General features: G+C 37.9%; 1 protein-coding gene across 3 annotated transcripts in view; it reads right to left on the bottom strand.

Moving 5' to 3' along the window:
• The window catches only part of LOC109047384 (gamma-adducin-like), a 92,028-nt gene that overhangs the window by 49,637 nt on the left and 23,029 nt on the right, over positions 1-19,362 (bottom strand). The window contains exons 1-2 of one of the 3 annotated variants that reach the window (XM_042749145.1): positions 13,314-13,405; positions 13,170-13,222 (exon numbers count right to left, since the gene is read on the bottom strand). The exons of 1 other annotated variant lie outside the window; for it this stretch is intronic. The gene's annotated coding sequence lies outside the window, so the exon portion shown is untranslated. Of the gene's footprint in view, positions 1-13,169; positions 13,223-13,313; positions 13,406-19,362 lie in introns of those variants that run through there. One more of the 3 variants, XM_042749143.1, reaches the window with a different exon arrangement.

Raw genomic sequence — 19,362 nt, 5'->3', positions numbered from 1 at the left:
AATATTGATTTGTGTTTGGAGAAAAATATTCAGGGAACGAAGGATGAAGAGAGAATGAGAGCTGAGGTTCAAAAAAACCCACTCTTGGACTCTCCATAAATTCACCTCCATTAAATTCAGACTCAACACATCTCTCTCACGGGGTTCACATGCTAAAGTTGGTTAACGCCTCACATGTGAGAGCGGACAATAAAAATGCCACAAACTTTACGACTCCAGTGTCGGTGGTGATCGTAAAGGAGCTCTTGACAAGTTAGTGCTGGACCAGTTTCTACTGCAACATTTTTGAAAATCTTCAAAATGTTTCCAGAACAAAAAGTGGGACTCTCAATTGGTTGTATCATTTTTATGTGTTTTTAGTATTGTTGAATGATTATCCCAGGGTCTATTTGTTAACTAAAGAGGCGCAAAAAGACACAGTGAGAGTGACACCAAATTAGCATCTGAATAACTTGGCCAATAGAGCCTTTACTTACTATTCTGCTGAGTAAGTCATCAGTACAAGTGTGTCTAGTTTGTCTCAAAAGCTCCAGCTGGAGTCTCCAAAGCAAGTGTTGGAAAAGTGAACAAAATTGTAAAATAAATAAATAAATCAGGCCAGCCTAATACAGGCAAAGCAGCCACGTCAAGCTCATTCCTACCTATCCTGCGGTTCCTGATGTCTTTTTAATTTCTGAGTGAACTGCCGAGCTCTTCTAGGGAGTGCTGACCAAAGGAGACAGTGAAGAACAACAGTTATGGGGGGATAAAGTATGATTGTGTACTGTTTACCACAGAAAACCCAAATGAAAGCCCTCAGCTGGGCCTCTGCAAGTGTGGGTCTCTCGGGGGATGTTAAAAATCAATATGCAACCAATTATTCATGTAGGAGGGAAAGCCTCCTGCGGTCCAAAAGCTGACAAGAAGCTGGAAACTGCAAGCCACATTCTGCTAATGTATAGCTGAGAGTTACGCAACAAATTCTGCGATTTCTGAGGAGTTAAGGCTTCGGAGTCAGAGTCAATGAGTGCAAGTTCCTGAATCTTTGGAAAACTAAGCCAGCTGCGATATCCGGCACAGGTGCCCTCAGGCACAACAACCTAAAGACTGGAAACACACCACGTATAGTACCTGCCTATACTGACTAAATGATATTGGACATCGGAAATGCACACTTCCTATGAAATGTGGGGCCCCAGCTTATCTTTTCACCAGAATAGATCAGAAGCAAAGCACAGAATCAAAATGTGGAGCCTCAGAGGCCCCTGGGTGTCCCTACCATATTTTTGCAACAGACTACCATAAACATATGAAGGTGGATTTTTGATTTGGGGCAAAGTACAGAATCCAAATTTGAGGCCCCTGCCATATCAGTTCACCAGTATACCACAGACACATGGTGGCTTTTTCTTTTGATTTGAAACAGAATACCGAACCTAAATGTATGGCTTCAAAGGCCTCTGGGGGCCCCTAGCATATTTTTGAACAGGAAAACCTTATACATTTGAAGGGGGACTCTTGATTTGGGACAGTGTAAAGAATCCAAATGTGGGGCCCCTGCCGTATTATTTAACCACTATACCACATAGGCTACGTATGGTGGTGGGCTCTTTTGATTTGAACCAGAGTACAGAACCTAAATGTAGAGTCTCAAAGGCCCCCCACCATATATTTGCACCATAATACCACAGACATACGAAGGAGGACTCTGATCTGGGGCAGAGTACAGAATCTAATAGTGGCCCCAGAGGCCTTGAGAGGCCAAAGTCATACTTTTGCACCAGTATACCTTAGACATTTGAAAGTGGACTCTTTGATTTGGGCAGAGTACAGAATCTAAATGTGAGGCCCCTGCCATATTTCACCAGTATACCACAGATATATGGCGGTTGGCTCTTTTGATTTGAAGCAGGGCACTGAACCTAAATGTAGAGCCTCAAAGACCCTTGGGGGACCCTATCATTTTCTTTTTTTTTCTTCTTTTTTTTGCACCAGAAAACCACTGACATCTTAAGGTCGGCTCTTTTGATTTTGGGTAGATCATTTAAATATGGGGGCCCAGAGGCCCTTGTCATTTATTTATTTATTTATTTATTTTTGGACCAGAATATTATAGATAGAACATTATATAGAAATCACAATGCTCAAATTGGCAGTGAAGTAAAAATGTCACATTTCAATTAAACAAACAGCCACTGATCCTGATGTTATATCATGATTTGAGCTCAAAAATCTAAATGTATGATATAGTTTTGTCAAATTCCGTGGCTGATTTAAAATATTTCACTGACATACAATCTTTATTAAATTTTTTATGATTTTAGTCATCCTTCATTCTAGTAAACAGCAGCTATGTTGCTGTAAATTGCAAAGCTGCTTTGGGTGTCACCAAGATGGCCACCGCATTTGCATTAAAGCATGGATGGTCACTGTCAACTCCAACTCTAATCGAACAAACATGAACCAGCTAATTAAGTTCTTCAGCATTACTTGAAAGAAGGATGGAGTTAAACTCTGAAGGTTTGGGGTCCTACAGGAGCTGAGTTTGACACTCATGCCTTGAAGGTATTTGGCTGCTAGGCTTGCACCCACTTTAAAATGTGCATATTCAAAACATTACAGATTCGTAGTTGCAACTCCATTCAACTCCCTTCCTCAAAAGAGTTTGACACGGTTTCGCAAAGGTCAACATCCAGATGTGTGTATGAAAAAAAATTTGCCAGGAATAAGCAACTCAGTAGAATAAAAAAAAAACTCTGTAGGGGGAAGTGAAATCTGTTTACTTAAAATCTTCTCCATGGGGACGAATAATAAATTAAAAACATTCACACATTATATATTGCTGCCATGCTGCAACCACATTTAAGCGCTGGCTAACAGCAGGTTGCGTCAATTGAAAGATACAAAAATGAACAGCCAAACAACTGATAGAAAGTGTCCAGTATGTGGACTCAGATTGAAAATTAATTACTTTTTTATTTGTGGCCTATGGCTACATCTTGCTCTCATTCTAAATGCCTATATTAATTACAAAATATAGTATTTTCTGACATATTGACTGGCCAGCTTGTTAATGAGCTGTGAATGCCATATGAAAAGCAATCAGGCACCAAGCATGCATGACCTATAGTGTACACTTCAATATGTTCAGTGAGAAATCACAGATTGGCTTCCATCCAACTAGTGCTCCTTTCTAGACTGCATACAGAAAAGACAGTGTTAATTAAACTCAAGGGAAGTTCATTTAACCCAGTCAGATACTACAGAACGGTGTACTACATTACTCAAGTATTATGATCAGGGGTCTTGCAAAATACCACATGAAACAAAAAGACTGGATTTGGGCACCATTCAACTGCACTGACATTGATTAAACATTAAGAATCTGCAGCTGTACTTCACCACACAGACAGAAAAATGCTGTTCATCACCAAACTTAGCTTTAAGTATGTTCAGGATTCAAGCTACATTAAAATGATGGTTTACAGGCATCTAAAATAAAACTGTGCTTTTAAAATCTATGACTGGGATCCCGCCTATGCTTAATTTCCCTAGAAACATTAATAATAGAACTCTATTATTGGCAAGGAAAGTTCAAGTTTTTGAAATAGAATCATATTTACCAGGCTTTTCCTGTTTCTGTGCCAGATTTAGGGTTGATGTCAGATAAACAGTATTTTTTGACGTTTCCTGTGCCAAGACACGGATAATGACAGAAAACCACTTTGAGAGGTGATTAATGTGCCTCCTCGTGATGTTTGAAGGATGTTGCAAAACGCTCAAAGTATACATAATTTCATTAAGCATTCCTCAATCTTCAGTGCTCAGAGGAAGGGAATTAAAAATGTGAAACTGAAAAATTGTCATTAAAAACAACCTGCCATTTTTGGAGATACACCACATTGATGTTTATCAGGTGAACAAAATAATTAAAAAAATAAAATAAAAACATATTGAGTATTAAAAAAAAAAACATCTAGCCTAATTCAAAAATTGATAAAATAATCTCTCGTACAGAGCTACATGCCGTATCTGAACAAGGTGCCAGACGTCGCTTCAGAGTGAATCTATTACAGCAAGGTTAATGTACCATGGTTTTATATCAAAGAGCATCTGGGGTCTTGGCAAATTGGGAGCAGGTTGCTTTGACCTTCCTCTGGCAACCCCAAACAATCAAGAAAGTGTCTGAGAGAGAGAGAAAGCAGCAATAAAACAGTCCTTTGAGCATCTTTCTGCCCTGCTTGCCCAGCCAGGGAAGCCAAATGCATCACTGCACACTAGTTCAGCACCCAGCACAATGTGTCTGTTGATGGGGACACACAACGTAGCAGATCAGGCCAGGAAAGGACAGCATGAGACGTACCCAAATGTAACTGAGAAAAACACCACAAAGAAGAATACAGTAGCTCATTTCAACCGGTAAAGGCAAAAGTTCATCTGTGGGAATGGAGGACATCTCAAAAATTCAAGAGGAGTCCAGATGATGGCGCTAAACTGGACCTGTCAAATGTCCCAAAGTAAATAATAATAAAAAAAAAACTGCAGTATGATGAATCGTCCCACAAGGTACCACTGAAATTACACCAAACGATCACAAAATTACATATTTTGCAATTTGCGCATTATTGTCTATGTTTTGACGTCATGTTAATTTTCATGATCGATCACTGCTATCATTTCAGAGTACTCGGATAAACACAATCTTACTGTTTTTTTTTTTCCGCAAATCACTTCCAGTAAGTGCTCAACAACCTTTGGTTTACTGCCACGAGGGCTCTTTGAAGTTGCCTTCGGTAAACACAGACACAGATGCAAACATACATGCAATTACATGCAACGGTGCAGCGCAGTACTATGATCCATCACGTTTAGCTCAGCTGCTGCCAGTGAGGAAAACACCCAACTGGATAATCACACACAATAATCCCACCCTCAATACTGAGTGTCTGTGTTTTAACTGTGTTTTCGGCATTCTACAGCAGTGAAGTCACTCGACAGTCTGTACTGAGTGGGAGTGAGTCCTTTTATGCAGTCAGGCTCTTATTACATTACAAGACCACAGAGCAGGGAAATAAACAGCTTTACAATCTCATCAGTCCATGTAAGATAAGGGCTCTGTTCCAAATTCTAGATTGTATGGCAGTCTACATATAGGCAATTTGCGCCTTTATGGCCAAAGTGTACTTCGGTTTTTACGCGTACTCTAGGGCAGGGGTTTTCAACCTGTAGGGCGCTGGCACCTGTCAAGGGGGGCGCTAGCATCAGTTAAATCAGAGACATTCCCTTGCGGATTTCTGAATGAGTTAGCAAATCTTTAGCCATCCACTAGGGGGCAATCTGACTCCCGCTGCTAGTCGACAGTTAGAGAAGAGTTGGCTCGAGTATCACTCATGCTTATTGACAGTGTAAGATGATTTACGGTTAGCCGTGTCGAAAATCCAACCACGGATTGGCATGTTGTTATCTCAGAAACACACTCAGCCATCACATTGAATCAGGTAAACTGGTTATATGTTTATGTTTCAGTATAATTACGCACGCTATACCAGGGGCGGTTCGAAACCCTTTTTAGGTGGGTTTCAGCCCCTCTATCTGTCACCTTAGCCCCCAAAAACGATCTTAACGATCAGGCCAGTGCTGCTTCTCAAGAAAGTTTTTCATTCTCACGTGTTTTAAGTCTCGTCAGTTTAAACACTAAAGTAATTTTAAGCCATTTAAGCCCAAGACATCTCAATGCGGTACTCACACGGTGTGATAAAGCGTTTCTACGTGCACCGCGCACGCACATATGTGAAGTGCACAAACAGATAGCCTTCTCAGACAGCAGGTGAATACCAATGTTTTTTTTGACAAGTATCCTTGTAAGCAGTCGGTTGTTTTAAGGACAAGGTGTCCAAATTGTAGACTTTTGTTTCACGTTGAAAAGAAACTGAAAAACAATAACTTCTGGAGCAACAACAATTGACACTTGTGTCATGTGAGGGGATTATAAGATTGACGCAACTCTAGTTTAAAGACATTGTATCGCTCAACTTCTGGAAATTAATAGTGCAAACACTAGACAAAGAAGAAAGTTTTCACGCAAGCTATCGAATGGAGAAAACTTTTAAAAGGCTATATGTTTGGTTATACAAATAAGTTTAACAGTTGCACCCCAAATGAAACTGAATCTAAAAAGTGGCCAAATTCTACACAGGAAGCAGTTTTTGCGACATAAAAGTAATGTTCTTCAAATGAAACAAGACATTCTACCCCTCATTGGTTCAAATGCATTTTGTTGTTAGCATGGTTGCTAAGTTAATGGCACTATACTTTAACAAGCATAAAAATACATAATACTCACAAAGATTGGTTAAAAGTATATTTTGAGCTAATTCAACTATATTACCACAAATATTTTTTTTTGGTACTGAATAAAAATATATTTAGAATCAATATTTAGCTTGCTTTGTCGGACATCTTTTTTAAATAAGCATTTTGTTGGCAATCAGTTTTTCACAATCATGTCTGGGATGGTAAAAGTAAATAATAATAAAATTATATTAAAACACACAAATTTAAAAAAAATCCAACATTATCCAACATTACTCGAACACACCATTTAGCTTAGAATTGCTCAACTAAACAAAAACAAAGTCTACTGTATGTGCACATTCAGATAAGGTAAAGTCCTAATGCTGCCAAATATCTTAAAAATGTACTTTTACCTTAACAAAAATCTTTCAAGGTCATCCTTATCTGTGTACATACAAATTATGAGCCTTCCAAATCCAAAAATTATAACTACAAAGGATTTACGCTCTCAACTCAACAAAATGTGCATGGTAAAATACTCATACAAATGACATCATAACGGAGGTGGGGAGTGATATCAGTGCTCTGTGATTGCAGTGAAAAAGAGCAAAAAAGACTGAAAAGAAAGGAGGAGAGGGGTTGGGGAGGAAAGTGTAGGCTTGAGGAGTCATGCAGGACACTTTTTTGCAGTCCAGCCAGAGAATGAGGCAGCAGAGAACAGCTTGCGTTTCTGATGTATTAAGTTATAGGGGTTTGTAGACAGAAACCAGTGTTTGTTTGTCATTTAAAGATGTTGAAAAAAAAAAAACCCTGTGAAATGCTGGACTGCTGTCGAGACATTATTCACCTTTCATTAACATAAAAAACACAAGCAATTGTGCCAGAGGCAGAGAGAGAAAGAGGTTTGGACTCTACAAACGATTGCTCACATGCGTCATTTCTTTAGAATCTGAGAAAAACGGTGAACGAATCATCCAAAAGCGGCTCACTAGAGTCCCGTAGTGCTTTTTCAGATCAAAACCCACATCGCTCACACTGAACTATGATTTATGGGATTATGATAACAAAGCGTCCCAAATCCACTTTACCAGTAACCCTGATTAGAGCTGTCGCATTAAGTGGGTTTAGCCAAAAATCACATACAGCAAGTAAAGCGAGACTAAGACCCTCGGCGACAGATTATTACGCCAATATCTAACCACGTTCCTGATGCGGAGTGTGGAAATGATCACAGATGACTTCACAACCGTAAACAGACCACAGGCCATCATAAAACAAAAAGAAAATTGAAATTGAGTTTTAAGCAATGACTTCAGACTATCCAGAGCAAATAAAGGGAAAAACACTGAATATACAGAAACAAAGGAAAATTCTGCACATATTTTGATTTAGGAAAGTAACAATGGAGGAAATGGACTTCCAATTTAGGCCTATAGTCTAAACTGCAGAAATTTTACATTGCTTTTTACCAAGTTTACCAAATAAATAAACTAAAATACTGATGTATGCATTTTTAATTTGTATTTTAAATATATATTTATTTATTTTCTATACTTTAGTCACGTGACCGTAATTATTTATTCATTGTTTCTAAATGCAAATCTGAACTATTTATCCACATTGATTTTTTTATAGATTTATTACATTTTCTAAAAATTAAGAATATATTATACTATTACATTAGAGCGAATATAACACATAATTGCTGTATTTGCATTACTCTAAGGGTAGGGTAGGGTAGGTTTAGGGTTATGGTATGTGTAGATGTTAATAAACCATAATTTTATCGACAGCATTTTTCGTTGTCGAATTGTACTACCCACTGTTTTAATGGGAAGTAGGAAAATCTGACAGCATAGGACAAATCGACAGAACACCGGTGTATAAAGGCAGGAATCTCTGAGTGTTTGTCTGTTTGCATTTTTATTATGTCGCGAACCGTTCATCCAATCGACTTAACGCGTGGCGGGTGTGTTGCTGCGGACCCAAGGGAGTGCAGTGTCGCATTTTGGTGCAATATGGACACGAGACTCATTCAGAATGAATAAACTTTTAATAAACTACAGAACAGTGCGAGCCGGAAGCTGCACGCCTCACGCGGGAAGGGCTTATATGCTCCGAGATACTTTTAATATAGATAAATTATTATTAAACTGGGCTACTGTACTTTATTTATTTTGTTTTTATCATGTGTAAAATTACTGATTAACGTGACGGATAAAAGCAGCTCATTTTTTTTTTACTCCAACAATATACTATAGGCGTACTACTAACAGAACTCAGGTGATTTTTCAAACTTGATATGCTGTTGTGGTAGGCCAGTTTCAAAATGCATATTTGGCACACTGCCTTTGTCTTGTCCTCACTCAATTTAAAGTGCTCCCACACAGCTGAGGTCTTGGCATTTTTGTCTTCTCTTCCAGATGAACTGAATCATGACGTTCACTCATGGGCGATTCATATTTAAGGGTGAATGAGAACCATTTCGCGAGGGATGCCAGGTGTTCGGGGAAAAAAAATTAGGATATTCGAATCTCAAAATTGAAAATCGAATGCCAACCCACCGAACGTACAGGTCCTTCTCAAAAAATTAGCATATTTTGAAAAAGTTCATTATTTTCCATAATGTAATGATAAAAATAAAATTTTCATATATTTTAGATTCATTGCACACCAACCGAAATATTTCAGGTCTTTTATTGTTTTAATACTGATGATTTTGGCATATAGCTCATGAAAACCCAAAATTCCTATCTCAAAAAAATAAGCATATCATGAAAAGGTTCTCTAAACGAGCTATTAACCTAATCATCTGAATCAACTAATTAACTCTAAACACCTGCAAAAGATTCCTGAGGCTTTTAAAAACTCCCAGCCTGGTTCATTACTCAAAACCGCAATCATGGGTAAGAGGTTAACCCAGAAGACCATCATTGACACCCTCAAGCGAGAGGGTAAGACACAGAAAGAAATTTCTGAATGAATAGGCTGTTCCCAGAGTGCTGTATCAAGGCACCTCAGTGGGAAGTCTGTGGGAAGGAAAAAGTGTGGCAAAAAAACGCTGCACAACGAGAAGAGGTGACGGGACCCTGAGGAAGATTGTGGAGAAGGACCCATTCCAGACCTTGGGGGACCTGCGGAAAGCAGTGGACTGAGTCTGGAGTAGAAACATCCAGAGCCACTGTGCACAGGCGTGTGCTTTTGAACCAGAAACAGTGGCAGAAGTGCCTGACCTGGGCTACAGAGAAGCAGCACTGGACTGTTGCTCAGTGGTCCAAAGTACTTTTTTTCGGATGAAAGCAAATTTTGCATGTCATTCGGAAATCAAGGTGCCAGAGTCTGGAGGAAGACTGGGGAGAAGGAAATGCCAAAATGCCTGAAGTCCAGTGTCAAGTACCCACAGTCAGTGATGGTCTGGGGTGCCATGTCAGCTGCTGGTGTTGGTCCACTGTGTTTTGTCAAGGGCAGGGTCAATGCAGCTAGCTATCAGGAGATTTTGGAGCACTTCATGCTTCCATCTGCTGAAAAGCTTTATGGAGATGAAGATTTCGTTTTTCAGCACGACCTGGCACCTGCTCACAGTGCCAAAACCACTGGTAAATGGTTTACTGACCATGGTATTACTGTGCTCAATTGGCCTGCCAACTCTCCTGACCTGAACCCCATAGAGAATCTGTGGGATATTGTGAAGAGAAAGTTGAGAGACGCAAGACCCAACACTCTGGATGAGCTTAAGGCCGCTATCGAAGCATCCTGGGCCTCCATAACACCTCAGCAGTGCCACAGGCTGATTGCCTCCATGCCACGCCGCATTGAAGCAGTCATTTCTGCAAAAGGATTCCCGACCAAGTATTGAGTGCATAACTGAACATAATTATTTGAAGGTTGACTTTTTTTTGTATTAAAAACACTTTTCTTTTATTGGTCGGATGAAATATGCTAATTTTTTGAGATAGGAATTTTGGGTTTTCATGAGCTGTATGCCAAAACCATCAGTATTAAAACAATAAAAGACCTGAAATATTTCAGTTGGTGTGCAATGAATCTAAAATATATGAAAGTTAAATTTTTATCATTACATTATGGAAAATAATGAACTTTTTCACAATATGCTAAAATCATTAAAAAGAAATGTATATTCGAATAATCGAATATTCTGGTCCAGCCCTAATTAAATCATTAATCAGGAATTATTACGGTGATTAAAATGATTTGAAATTATAGAAAATCATTGAATTTAAAAAAATATATATATATGTATTCATTATTTTTTTTTTGATAAAAGGTGTGCTATAACTTAGTGATCAAATTTATGATTTTGGCTTGGTAGATGATAAAACAAGTGTAAAAACATTTAATATCATTTGTGAGCTGAACATGTCCATCACAAATAAACATTTCTTACTTGGTAGTAACTACATTGAATAGATTCGCACACACGCTGTTCTGTTTCCCAGCATTCCCTGCCTGCGTCCTCAAACGCCCCTGACTTGCAAAATCATTGTAACAAGAGTCCAAGAATCAGAATGACTGATCAAGCAGACAAGAACCTCCTCTATGTCTTCCCAAAAAGCACAACAAATCCCAAAACAGCACTTCAAGTTAAGCTATCGACTCTTAAGCAGAGACTCAAAAACAAAAACCAGCTCGTCTTTACCGCAAGTCAACTGTCTTCATTTATATTTTATGCCACTAAAGCCAGACAAACCTAACTAGTAAATCTACAGGGTTTCAGCTGCGTTTCCCAGACGTCAGAAATCACTCAGGAAGTGTAATCCAAGCATTTAAAACGTCGTTTTTTAGGGCTCTCCCAACTGTCCAGGGACGCGCCGTCATCACTCTCTCTCAGCGGCCGAAGGAACGGGAAGAACTACAGCCATGTTAAATTAATCACAAGAGCTCAGAAAGACTGCGACAGAGAGGGGAGGCTGTAAACTGCCAGTTTTGGGTTTGTGGTCATTACAACCGTCAGCGTTTCCTGCTCCAGGACTGTAAAACGTCTCGCCAGGTCGTCGTGACTGCATCCATGCCATTTACTCAGAAACAGGCCCAAACACCACTTGACCAGCCATTCTCACAAGTACAAATTTCTAGAGAAATGGAATACATTGTACAGACAAATACATACTTGGTTTAGGACCAAACAGTTCAAACTGAAAGTTTCATCACTAGTGGTCAACCGATATGAAGTGGTACCCTTATATGCAACAAACACTTTAACCAAGGCTAGAAACTATTCTATTAATCAGCCAATTATGGTCAAACAGGGTCTTAATTTCATTTTAGAAAATGGGGGAAATTGCCCCCTTTGGTGACCCATGAAGGAGGGATTTTTAATTTGTGGGGGGGTGTTTGTTTTTTTAATTTGCAATCATCAAGCCTAAATGTTTCGTTACTCAATGTATTTGTTTTCGCGATTTATAATTATGTGTTAATTTTAGTTTTATATTGTTACTTACAGATACTTACAGAAATGAGAAAACATATGATTCTAGATGGTGCATGGGGTGATTTTGTTGCGCAGTAGCTTACACTAGGGGTTTACTGCTATCACTTTAAGACTGAATGCATGGATCCAACATACAGTTACACATGCTTTTTCTTTCTCAAATATTTATGTTCACTTAAGACATAGCATTGTGTTTACATGGATACTGGCCAAGACAGGTATTTTCGCATAATTCAGTGTGCGTTTGACCGTTTACCCGCACTAAGCCGCAAAAAAAATAAATAATAATAATAATTTGAGCAGTGGATTTATGTGTGAAAAAAGAGTTGGGTTTATGTGAGGCATAGAAACAGTCTCTCAGAAAGTGTGCGAGTACTCTTTTGCATCTTCTTGCCCTTGAATGATTTAAAACTGTTTAAATGTTTAAATTGGTAAGACTTAAAAACATGTGCTAATGATGCACTGTGTCAGTCTTTGACGCTAAATTGTTTGTGGGAATTTCCCACATTATTAGCATGAAACGTGCAGGAATGAGTAAAATGAACAAATGAACAATACCTGCAATCCTGCACCGAACATTCAAGCACTGGTGAAATATTGGCCAATATGTCATCCTTTCCACTAGCTTGTCGCACTAGTCTTCAACAAAAAGTCGCAGAACGAATAACGCTAATTTGACATGTTTGCGTAATTTATTTTCGGGACTGTAGCTACATGATGCACATGATCTGAGATTACATACACAAAATGAGCACAATAATGCAGAGAACCCACCAAATAAAATCTGGAAAATGTAAACACAGTTTCCACAATACTTCTTCAAAAATGTACACTTTTCTGCAAGATTTCGCGACTTTCAGAAAGCATTTAAAAAAAATAAAAAAATTATAATAGCTGATTTATTATTAATTTTATATCATTATTGATTAGGGTTGCACAGGAGTGTAAAATTTCTGGTAATTTTTTTATAATTTTTTCTGCTCTTTTGCAACCCTTATATCGATAGACCAATATATTAGCCAATACTTTTTGAGATTATTGGCATGTCTTGGATTGGCCAATTTTTAATTTTACAAAATCTAGTGACATTTCATTTTTATTTATTTTTAAACCACCTCCTCCTCTAGAAACTTGAATTGGCATCGGCCGTAAAAAAAAAAAAAACGCATTAGTTGACCACTACTTTTTACATTGTAAAATTTTCTAGATATCTATAATGCATATTTATTAAGCTCATGCAAATTCATATTCATATCAACTAATTTGCACACAAAGAACTTTTTAACATATTCACTTTAAGCCTCTGAAGCATTCCAATCCAAAACATCTCCAGACTCAACCGAAGGTCGTACCCTGAGGGCACGTCTCACTGTGTGCTAAACGAAAAGGTGTAAGTCAAGGTTCAACTGAAGGACTCGCTGTGGGAATGAGCTTTATATAGACTTACCTGCTGGGAGCCCAAGACTGCAATGACTGTTAGCGCTCACGCTGCTGGATCACCTGAAACAAACAAACATAAACACACACAACCATCATCCAAAGTGATAAACGCTGCCAAACAGCTTGAAATAAGAAAGGAAACATCAGCTACCAGTAGATTTTGCTCAGACGGCAGAGGTTTTTCAAAGCTCTTCAAATAACTAGGCGTACTTCCTCCATGATCTGATGTAGCCTACTTCGTTATCTCTCCAAACACTTGGAATGCACATGAAAGCCAAAAGATTAAAAACGTAGACAGTCAACCCCCTCAAGTCAATAAATGCCAAAATATAGTCCAGCCAAAAATCTTATAATTCTAACTCCTGCAGATAAACCTTGAGGAATCATGCTAAACATTCTTAGTGCACCTCTTCTGCATGCCACACATCATAGTGTCAACACAGTTCCATTACTCGGGAACAATAACACTGCATAATTTTTTTGTTCTTGTAGTTTCTTTAGTCAACATACATTTTGCAAGGTAACAACTCAATGTACAAGCTTACCACACCACTAATCAATTAGCCTGCTAACTTAAGGCCTTTTCAAACAAAGAACAATAACTATATTAGTGTCCACACTAAAGGTCTTTGGACACAGAGTCTGAAATTTTCGTCCGTTATAAAAAAAAATTCGGATCAGGTTCAATTTTCTCAATTTTTGCATCCTTAGCAAGCATTTTGATAGGAAAAGATGACAAATAGGAAAAAAAAGCATAAATGATAAATGATAACATTATGTTTATTAGAAGCGCATACCGTAGTTTTTCTGTCTGCCAATTTCAACGCTCAAGCGCTTTATATCTAGGAGGATTCTGATTGGCTGTCAGAAATTTATCATTCATCAGCTAAAAAAAAATGCTCGAAAAGTGATTCCAACGATATTGTTTCTATTTTGTTATTGTTACAGTTGTGGTTTGGACTTCTCTATTCTCTCCCTCTGCTATTATCACTATCATCCTTCAGGTGAATGCCAAATAAAGCTACTGTTCAGTTATACAGTTTTATATGCATTATGTATTTTTCTTTGATGAGCCAATACAAACTGCTACCCTCATTGGACAGACTCAACTCAATAGATGGACTAAATAGTTACAGTGCTTTACTAACAAAACCAGCATAATGATTTGTCTATGGTCACATTTATTGTTATTTAGGGAATTGTAGTGGGCAAAATCCAGCCATTTCAATAGAAATTTGCACAAATCGAGAATTTTAGCCTGAGGGCAAAAGATTCCAACACAAATAACTACTAAAAACCATAAATTTTTCAATAAAATTCAAAATCTAACACAACAAAACTTCCACACAAAACAAAAATCCCGCAAACATAAAAATATAAGTTGACAGCACCTTTACTTTAAAATTTGCCAACACCAAAAAAATTAAAATAAAATAAAAAACATTAAACCAGTCACACCACACCAAAATGTTGGTTACATTTATATTTGAGGAAGTAAGAGTGACAACTTTATTTTGTTTACACAAACGGGATTGATGCCTGGGAATAAATGTGACATTTTTCCCGTTGCTCTCTTTCATACTAAGAGACAGTAAGAGCTCAACAGACCTCCATCAAAGAGCTCAGCTGAGAGGAAAAACCCACCAAATTGACCCTGTCTAGAGCCCTCGGGGACTTCCGCAGCATGTGATAACCATCTTTATCGTCTGTACCAACACATCTGTCTAAACACTGCTAGCTAGGTCAACCACACAGTGGGTAGTAAATGCGGTGAGTCTGTACGTTTACTCAGTATGTCCGATTATGATACGCTTTATACAAATAAAGGATCCAAATGAGAACCATGGAAGATTTTGGGTAGAACCACTTGTTTTTGTCTTGTCTTAATAATCTGAAGAATCTTTTTCATTAGGAATAAAGATTCCTAAGGGGAGATTTCACAACAATGCCATAGAAGAACCAATTTGGTCCCTAAATGAACATTTTTAAAAATGTAAAGAACCTTTTCCCACTCTAAGGAACCTTATGTGCAGTTGAAAGATTCCATGGATGTTAATGGTTCTTTATGGAACCACTGACACCAATAAAGGACCTTTATTTTTAAGAGTTTAGTTATACAGTTCTGAAATTCAATGTTCACTAAACTCCAATTTCTTTAATCCTGTTACGCTACATGCAGATAATTCGGTTACACTCCACTCACAGTACTGATGGGGTTCATGGTCACTTAGATAACATCAGCACTTACATAATTGTGTCTGGCCTGTGTTGTCCTACAGACAGCTGGTGGCCCCTGAGGCGAGGTGATTCCTGCTCTGCCACTTATGCAAGCTAGCTAGCCACATTTAAGTTGCAAACGAAACAATTAGCATTTGTTTTCACACTTCCAGACCTTTTTTTGGCTGAGGAAGCCATTAAATTTTGGGTTTTACTGCAGAGAGCTCGCAGTTATTTTAAAAAACCGTGCCAATTGTGGGAAATGGGATGCTTACGCAACACTGGATTGTTAGTGTGATTCTGTCAGACAGCTCTGAAATTCACAGACTCTCATTCCTGTGTTGGGCTCTTTTCATCACCCTGAGCATTATAGGGCTTATAAGAGGACTGTGCTGTGATTTTTATGGCATACTTGGGTAGCCCAAACCATCATTACTCTAGTCTCAACCTCAGACGGCACACCCACGGTCCGTTCGCTGGACGCTTGCCTACAAAAATGGCTGAAATCACCAGTTCCAATCTGATTAGGGTTTGTCACGAATTCTGAACGATACTACTATATTATTTTGGGAAATTCATGAGGTGTGCATGTGATACTGCCAGTCTGTGGTTGTCAGACATGGTCTGAACCCAACAGAGTGATCAAAGAGCTGAGAGGAAGTCCACTTTGAACGGCTGACAAAGTATATTTGACAGACTTACGGGCAGATGAGTGTTCAATAAACCATCTCAATATGTAAGTATCGCTTTATGCCAGAACAAATGGTGCTTTTATCCCTTCAATAAATGATAAAACCCCCTCAGGACCACTGCAGTGGACTGACAAGCCTTGAGAATATGACTACATTCATGCCAGTTCTTCCAAGGGTACTTTTAAATGGAGACTGATCTCTGTGCTGTTATGTTTTACCACCTGTATTATTATGCTCATAAGTATATTTTAAGGCACAGAGCAGATTTTAGTAGTTCAGGTATCTTGGTATAGTAACATTGTAACAGTTAATGATCTATAGACTCACAGAACTATAAAACAAGTACCTAGATGCTTTCAGTAAAGCCTGAAACCTTCAGTTTTTTACCATAAACAAAATTTTTAAATGAGGAAAACTATAAAAAAATAATAATAAAGAAATAAATATTGATTGGTATGCATTAGCTAGTATGCTTTGTAGGCTTACAGTGCTTGGTATACATTTTTTTAATTGTCCATCGCTGCCACAATCAAACACTGCTGGTGCACCAAAAAGGAAAACCTGCGTCAAACTCGTCTGACGGTAATCTGATGTAGTGACTAAGAATCCCCTGGGAACGAGCAGCTCAATGGTGATGAGGAACTCTGTGTGTAGTGACCGTAGCCAAAGCATAAACACATAGAAACACTCAGCGGAGATACAAAGTCCTTGCAATCTCACAGCTGGAGCAGATGGGCTGGCGACCTTTTGCTCCAATGAAAGGATGAGATTTTTAAACAAACAGCATGTGGTTTATGCAAAACAGCCTGTCACTGCATCAAAGGGTGCTTCCTAACTTCTAAGTTCCTTCCTAAGTTCTAATGAAATACATTCATTTCAGACCAAAAAAAAATGGGTGCGACCACTAAAAAAGCAGAAACTATGTTAGATCTGTTCATCAAAAAATGAAAAACATTATTTACTCATTGTAATGTTGTTCCAAACCCATGTGTTGTTATTTCTTCTGTACAATTCAAGAGGAGAAACTTTTTAAAGAATAGTTTCAGTCCAATTATTTCATCTTATTAATTCACAACGCATATCAACAACTTTTATAATACATTTTTGTTGTTTCCTTTTGGGCCTGGTCGCTATGAACCTCTGTTGTATGGCAACAGCTGTAACTAATACTATTGTTCAAGAATTGCACAATATATATATTTTTTTTGTGTGTGTGTTACACAAGGGGGGGGGTATTCAGTCCTAGGTTATAAGGTTTTGAACAACATGAGGTATGTTTATATGTTGGTATGAATCACCAAATTGCTAATCGCATAAGAGATCTGCAGTCACACCCTAATGTTACATGATTTGTATCTTACGGATATGACTGGTGATGGGAGGGTTTCGGTTCATCTAGCACTGAAAGTGCAACTGATTTGATACACATAGATGTCTTGTGAGGCGTGAGGACTGCACACACCCAAACACACAGATGGATGAGAGAGGGAAACAACTGTGACCTTTTTATGCACTGTCAGGCTCATTTCTTCCTTAGTGTCAATCTTTTGTTTTAACAATGCAAATGAGGACAAAATATGGCAAATGTCATGTTGAACCATTCATGTGGATCCCAAACGTCCCTTACCAGATAACCTTTCTTCCCTGAAGCACGCACCATAAAGACAAGCTCCCTTTAATTCAATAACGCTAGTCCATACAGAGAAAAACTAGACGAGGATCATTCAAACAACACAATGAAGAAAAGTCACTGATTTCAAGCTGTGGTTGGTGATTAACAGTTCAAGTTCATGCAAATGAACAGCAATGTGGCAAATGCCAATGGGAGCAAAGACATTAACTGGGATTCCATCCAAAGTTGCGAATTTAACTTTGGAACTATGGAATTTAACTTTGGTGCAAAATTGGAATCGCATAAAACATTTTGGAATAAGCATCGTTTCCATCCAGCGAGTCAAAGAGAACAAAATCATCACTTACTGATATGGTTGAGGTCAAAAGTTTACATCCCTTAAGAATCTGCAAAATGTTAATTATTTTATCAAAATAAGAGGGATTATACAAAAATGCATGTTATTGTTTATTTAGTACTGACCTGAATAAGATATTTCAAATAAAAGATGTTTACATATAGTCCACAAGAGAAAATAATAGTTTAATTTAAAAAATGAAAAATCCTTCAGGTCCCACTAATTCTTTGTTTTTCCAGCATTTGTGTGTTATTTGAACCCTACAACAACAACAATCCAACAAACCTTCCAACAATGGGCCTTATTAATGAAACTTGCATAAATATATGAGTAATTTGCACATTAAAACAGACCTTCCCGAAAACTGTCCTCCAGATTCACAAACACTTCATAAATGTCCGATTTGTTAGTTAAACGTGTATGTTAATGAATTCCAACTATTCATAAATAGGGCACTCATGCACACTCATTCACAATTAGCATAATCCCAAACTTCATAAAAGCTAAAAAAAGTGTCTCTCATAAGAGGGACTAAAAACAAACAATTAAAGGAATATTTTTTCTTCTGGAGAATCAATGAGCGTTTGAACCTTCTGTATTAATTGCATATGAGTCCTTCAGTTGTCCTCAGTGTGAAAAGATGATCATGGATCTCAAAATCATACAGCCATTGCTGGAAAGGGTTCAAATACACAAAAATGCTGGAAAACCAAAGAATTTGTGGTACCTGAAAGATTTTTCTAAAGAACAGCAGGCAGTTTAACTGTTCAGGACAAACACTGGACTCATGAACACTATCACTAAACAAAAAACAAAGCTGTGGATCATTCAGGTAAGAACACAGTATTAAAAAAAATCAAGGGGATGTAAACTTCTGAACAGGGTCATTTTCTGAAATTCAGCTATTGTTTTCTCTTGTGGACTTTATGTAAACATCTTTTATGTGAAATATCTTATTCAGGTCAGGACTAAATAAATAATAACATGCATTTTATATAATCCCTCTTATTTTGGTAAAATAATTAACATTTTGCAGATTCTGAAAGGGGGATGTAAACTTTTGACCTCAACTGTAAACCGACCCTAATTATCACTAAGAAAAGTAGGAGAAGCCACTGAATATAATCATTTTTATTTTTATTTTTCACTCCCGTTATTTGCATTAACCCTTTTTCACACAAGTCAAAAACCACCTCTAGCGAGCTTAAAGGGGTCATGAAATGAGAAACCAAATTTGCCTTGATCTTTTGGAATATAAGAGGTCTTTGTACCATTAAAACGCCCTGCAAGTTTCATAGCTTAAGACGTCCTTCCCATTATA

Source organism: Cyprinus carpio, chromosome B22 (assembly GCF_018340385.1).
Source record: "Cyprinus carpio isolate SPL01 chromosome B22, ASM1834038v1, whole genome shotgun sequence".
Taxonomy (NCBI): domain Eukaryota; kingdom Metazoa; phylum Chordata; class Actinopteri; order Cypriniformes; family Cyprinidae; genus Cyprinus; species Cyprinus carpio.
Note: the sequence above shows the minus strand (reverse complement) of the source record. Positions and strands in the feature narration are given on the sequence as shown.